The sequence below is a fragment of the Nuphar pumila genome, chromosome 6 (genome assembly GCF_984573655.1).
Source record: "Nuphar pumila chromosome 6, dmNupPumi1.hap1.1, whole genome shotgun sequence".
Taxonomy (NCBI): Eukaryota; Viridiplantae; Streptophyta; class Magnoliopsida; order Nymphaeales; family Nymphaeaceae; genus Nuphar; species Nuphar pumila.
The window spans coordinates 96506158-96513046 of record NC_143254.1 but is presented as its reverse complement, the minus strand read 5'-3'; positions in this window follow the sequence as shown (position 1 = coordinate 96513046).

Genomic DNA, 6889 nt, shown 5'->3' with positions numbered 1-6889 from the left:
TGTGACAAATAGCGTGAGATTTATAAAAAATCTGGCAAGAAATTTCTGAAAGTTTAAAACGGCAATTTCTTGCAAGATTTTCAAACCCTGACAAATATCATGATATTTATGTTTTTAGCAGATGTTTATCGTGAAAACCCTCGAGTTTTTTTTTTAAATGTGTTTTATTTATATTTTCTTATAAAATTTAAATTTTTTATATTTTTATATTTATTTTTTATTGCCGAGATTTTGCCAAAAAAATGTGAGATTTATGAAAATTTTTAAAATCTTCCCAGTTTTTGACTGCCGATTGCCGTTTTAAACTTTTGTCACTGTGCCTACAATCGACTTATCAATCAAAACCAAATTTTTTATCTTCTTTTTTACATGCTCTGTTTAGTAGAAATTGACTTTCCTATTGCGATTCCCCGAGAAAATAGGGTGGAGGTTTTTAAATGCTAAAGTGATGCTTGACATGCACGATGCATGTATGTGAGGCATCTTTGCTATCAGATAGTCAGGGTGGCCTTTGAATCCTGCAGTGATTCTTAACACGCATATGCGTTCATATCAAGCAGGTCAGCATCTTTGCTATAAAGACTAGTCTGTGTGTTGAACAAAACATGTTATTTTAAACTTCCCATGTTCTTTTCAAATTTTCTTTATTACCATTGTTATCACTGTTGCCTGAATATGCTAAAAAAGGAAGTCTAAAGCGTGCATCGTGCTTATGAGAATGCGTAAAGTACAGGCTTTAGCATTTCTTCAAATAATTGTATTACTTTGGCTATGCAAGCACATAACTCTTTATTGCATACTATAAAGTGTAAGTATCCAGCTGTATTACTTTGGCTATGCAAGCGAAACTCATTGGTGCGAGTTGTTCCGACTCGATATGCATGCAAGTTTGTATCAGCTCTATCATTTTGGAGAGAGAGAGAGAGAGAGAGAGAGAGAGAGAGAGAGAGAGAGAGAGATGCCCAGGAATGATTCCTCAACTACGAAAAATATTTTATAGTGTTGAGGGAGAACAACAAAAGGCAAAGAGGAGAAAAGGAAGGCTTCCACTTCCATGATTCACTGCCAAACTTATGGCAAACACATCTAATAAAGTTTAAGGGAGACCTCCAATCGACTCCTTGGCTCCTGGCATACACCAAAGTGAGAACATCTCTCCCCAAGCATAAAGCATTTAAATTCCATTCAAATGGGGACCATCCTAATTAACCATGGAGGTAACCAAGGACCAGTTAAATGTTCTTTAATTAGACATGCTAGGGATCCTTCCGATGAGCTTTTCATATGACCAAATCATTATGTGTACTGTGATAGTGGAAACTGCATTCTCGAAACAACCCCAAGTGGGTCTAGGTAATCTAGACTCCAGTGAAGTTGGTGTGACCCATTGGGCCATTTTCCCAAACAAGGTTTGTTTTGGCACAATATTATGTTGGTTTAGTTTTTCATGGAGCCTGCTTTCCTAATTGGCATGCATTGTAATCCAAGCCTGATCCGAATAGGGGCATTTAAATTCCCCATCCCTCGGATGCACTGAACCGGGAACACAGGATGCATTGATGCTGAGTTGGTGTGTGTCGTGGATGTGAAAACAACGTTCGTCGCTATTCTTGTAACGCTCTAAAAGATTTTAACCCAAAAATATCAGTAATTTTTTTTTCTAATATGTAATAATACAACAATTTTACCAACAGACACGTTCCAACCATACAAAGCACTAGACGACTCGCCTAAGCGTAAACGCAATCATGTCTTAGCCTCTTAGTACGAGATCCATTACGGAACTACCATTAATAAACCGATTGAACACATTACATAAAAAATTTATTAATTTAAAAGATTCATCATTGGCATTTCCTTAATCGAATTAAGCTCTAAAGAGTTAGCATGCGCATGCACCAACTTTTAATAGATCCTTAGAACAAAGTTTAAGAAAAAGACATCCAAATGACAAAAAACTATTTTTCCTTTCTTTTTTTGTTGAGAAAACACAACAAAAAATATTGATTTAAAATCAGTTAAACATTTAGGATTTTTGGTTAAACCGCTCGAATGCATTACATTCTGAAGTACACACAATCGACTATTCATAAAATAAATTAATTGAAATATTGAATAGTCTATCTAATTATCAAACCATTCATGTATCTGTCTAAATGTCGATAATTAAAATAATCAAATAATATTTAATTAAAGTTTTGATAGATAGCTCCCGGGATCTCGAAATTATCGATCTCACATAGCATCCCTGCAATGTCTTGCATCTGTTCCATTAGATCACATATTACCTGAAAAATATGTTATTTTGAAAACATGAGACTTTCAAAAGTCTCAATAAAATTCACACAAATAATGCAAATATATAATACACTAAGCTTGCATAACATGTATCAGCCATATTATATAAAATTTAACACTAAATACACATGAATTACTAAACAATAAAGTTCAAGAATTCTTATTTTCAAAATATGCACAATGATAATATCTCATTTCAGGCATGTACAATAGCAATATATTTTAAATTCAAGACATTTAATCACATGCATTCATCCACATAATCATATGAACAAATATATAAGTGCAGAAAAGTAAAGTGAACAGTTATTTTAAGTTTTCACTTGATTATAAAAAAGTCTACCAAGTATGCATGGGCCCTCGACAAAATAGACTAGACTACTCATGTATTTATTATGCTATGCATTTTAATTCCTCGAGTAAATGACCGAGTCGTTCTCTAGGAATAACACTTCATCAAGAAACATTGGTTGGGGCATGGCTTCCCGTCATAACGGTGATCGATCACTCACTTATGCAGAAGACTCAAGGACATTCCCACCAAAGATAAAATTTGAGAGTCCTGACCTCCTTAACTTCTCTGGGTCAGGGGGTCACCGAGGCATTGACCCTTTAAGCATAAAAAAAAAAGGGCCCAGAGAGTTTCATACCATCTACTCTCTCTAAGGTAGACTAAGGACCATTCTGGTTAAGTACATATCGGTAAAGGCATACCCAAAATCTTACTTAGAGTTATCTTATTAATTAGGTTATGGGTAAATGCAACTACCATTTATGTTAGTAAATTATCATCACATGGTTCTCTTTCTAGAACCTTAATTCAGCATTCTATTAAGCACACATGCCCATACAATCTTATGAAATTTCTATCACCCTACATGCATTTCACAAATACTGCATCACATAGCACCACATGCATTCTCATAAATAATGAATCATGTAAATATGCTATTTAATAATTATTTATACAATATCATATAAATTCAATGAATAAAAATTAACATGCATCATTATCACAAACATATATCATTCAAAGAATCACAGTTTAAATCATTGTTAAGTTGTTCAGGTCCCGTGGCTAGAGTAGTTCAAAATCGTACATCCAAAACATGTTTTGCCAATCACATTGCAATCAAATACGTCTAGATTCATTATTCACATTAATTGGAAATAAGATTATAATCATACTTAATTTATCATAAAAATAAATATAGTCAAGCTGTCATGAATGAATTTAACCCTTAACATCAATCACAATTTGCGTAGAAGCATATTTCTCTAAAACAAGGCATCCTTATCCCAAAACTATAACTTACCAATCATGATTTAACTCACTTTCATCTCAATCATAAATATTTACATTAGATATGATATAATTTAAAACTGAATTTATGAAAATTTTGAAAAAAATATCAAAACATAATTAGAGTCATAAAACTCGACTTTCCCAATAAGAGCTCCCATAAACTCTTATCAAGTAAATCTACATGACGTTGATTAATATATTGATTTTTTAGTACCTCAAATTATATCAGACCTAATTTAAAATATCAATGATAACAGATTGAATCAATGAGTTTATTACAACTAACCCATAACTAAAGGCATACAAGTCAGTTTTTTGGTCAAGGCCCCCATAAGCACAAATCAAAAGACTCATATATTTTTAATTATGTTCAGTTGTAGCCAAGCTTATCCAAGGTAAATACACATAATTTAATTCAGTTTATGTTATCAATGACTTAAAAGATCAAATCCTAACAATATATGCATTTATAGGAATTAAATTATAAGAAAAGAGCCCAAAACCCTAAATCGATTTCTAAGAAATCAGGGTTTTAATTTTCTCAATACCAACCATTCAATTTCCATTTAGTCAAGAACGCTTTTAGTTATTTAACAAGTACACATGATGAGCACAATCATATATGAAAATATCATTCTTTGGAATCAACCAAAATAATTAAGTTACATAAGTCGAACTTTTGTAATATTTTTCAAACACAATCTACACAAATTTGAATTCGGATCTTCTTCAGTGTTTGGGTCTATGATCATGATTCAATAAGATGGTTGCATTGTGCAGGAAAGCGTGGGAGCAAAGGCAAGCGAGCGAGATATATGGTGGTGTGTGTTCGACACGCAATACGAGGTGTGAGTGCAGAAGATACTTTTTGCTTTTCTTTTAGAATTTAGGAATTTAATTCAATTTTTGGGTTTGTAATAAAACCATTTTAAACCCTCTACGTAGGGTATTCATTTGTTGTAATAGTTAATTAGCTTTACTTTCCTCATAGTTTTTCATTTTGGCAATAAAGAGTAATTAATTATTTGTTCGAATACAAAGTATTCCCCGTTCCCTGAGTTCGACCCGGTCTCTACCACTAGTGAGAATCGGTTTTTATATTTGGTGTTTGATTTTCACATTACTTTTCATATAAAAATATTTTCAAAAATTATTTCATAAAAAGAGACATCAAAATTTTGGCGCCGTTGCTGGAGAACGGCAAAATACGAGTATTCACTTTATTGTCTTGTGTTTGTTCTCGTATTTTAGGTTGTTAGTTTAATTCGGTTCTTTAATTAGGATTGTTTAGTTAATTAACTAGGACTCTTTAGGTTATTTTTTTTGTACTTAGGATTAGAACCACGTATTTGCACAACGGTAGAGAACAATTTACTTTTCTTGCACAAGCCCACCTATAGGATACCCTTAGAGGTGACTGTGCACAATTGGTACTGTGCTCATAGTTTGCTTTTCGCAAATTTTCTACTGAGTGAAAGTGTGTGGTGTTTGTTTGTTTCTCATTTTCAGTATTTGTTTTTGTTTACTTGCTTTGTGGTTTGCGTGGTTTTGCTGCTAGCGTGTTAGTTAGGTAGAAAACCAAAATTAGAACGTGTGCTACACCGGTCTACTTTAAGGTGTATGCAAGGGCGACACTCACTTGACCTCGAGCTTGTCGAGCCAATTGAGGACCCCGAGTCCCTTATCAGAAGAGCCCATAGAGCTGCAACCATGACTGATGATCAAATCTCTCTAGTTCTTAGTTTCTGCGGGGAGCCAGAAGACTTGTTATCATACTTGAGGGCATTACCTTTTTTGCTTTTTATGTCGTTGCTATTGTTTTGGCCCATGGTGTTAATTGCGCAAGTGACTCACACTTTTTCTTTGGCGTCTGAGCTATTCTTTGAGAGCATGAGGCTCTCATATACACCATTTTCTATCCCCATTTTGAGTCATTCGGCTCGTTCTATTAATTCAACAAAGGATCACGCCGGGGAAGTAGAGATCAGGCCCTTCAGAGGTTGGAAAAAAATATTTAGGATTACTAACAATACATGCCCTTCTGATATCAGATCCCTCATTTGATTGCACGTGGATCTCCATCTGTGAATGAAGTCTCTAGCCTTTTCACCATCTTTTTGTCTCAGGCTGCAAAGATGATTCAATGTGGGCAATGTCTCGGTATTAAATAGAAATTAATCAATAAAAAGATTGACCACCTTATCAAACTCTCGCAGCTCGATTGAATTGATATGCTCGGAGTACCACTTGGTTGTTGTGCCCTCTAGACTGCATGGAAAGCATCTAAACAAAGCCCAATTATCTCTCTTAATCGATTGCATTCTGCAAAGAACATGGCCAGATGAGCCTTGGGATCACCAGTCTCATCAAATTTGATAAATTTACGGGGGAGATCTTTCAGACTGTTGTCCCCTTCAAGACCATCATAGAAGTCCTCACTAGTATAGACCTTCTTGCTTTTATCTCGGGCCTATAGATCCTTGACCATCTTGGTCACTTCCTTTAACTGAAGCTGGATTGGATCATCAACCTCTAGGGTCTACTTCTTCGACTGGTTAATAGATTTGGGCTCTTGAATGAACAACTCCTATTCTTCTCCAGAACCTTCTTCGGCTGAATCTGCCCCTTCAGACTCGTTGTCCCGCTGAACCTTCTTTCGGGTGATTTTGATGTGTTTCCTGATGGTTTGTCCCTTAGTTTTCTTCTTGGATGGTGCCTTTTCTGAGCTAGCCTCAGGTTGATTCGATTGCATCTTGGCCATCATCTTTTGGAATAACGTATACATGGCAGGATTGATGTCATCACCATCTTGCTGTCCCCGTCTTCTGACCTAACTTGGGGAACTCATCCTTTCTTGCTCGCTGCTAATATCGCTGACACGTTGATATGGTGCAGTCTTCTTGCCTAATCTGGTCTGAACCATTCAACAATGTCGATACTCTCTGTAGGACAAAGGGGATGGTCAGGATGGAAATTTTTTTTGAGGACAACAATTTGAATGAAAAGGATAAAAGAAAAATCTGATGAGGTTAGGTTAAATTTTTTGAAAGGATATCCCATTACCCGGGATTGGATCATCGCTGGAATTGCGACAATTACATTGTTACTTCGACAAAGGAAGTACACAACTAAGGTAAACTATAAGGGAAGGTAGGCAGATAATTTCTTTCCCACTGCCATGATCATGGAATTCACTGGAAAATAAGGTGAAGAGATTTTGAAAACGGGATTGAAATCCATGAGAAATGCAAAACATGAAAGAAAAATAGTGAAAAAACAAAACCC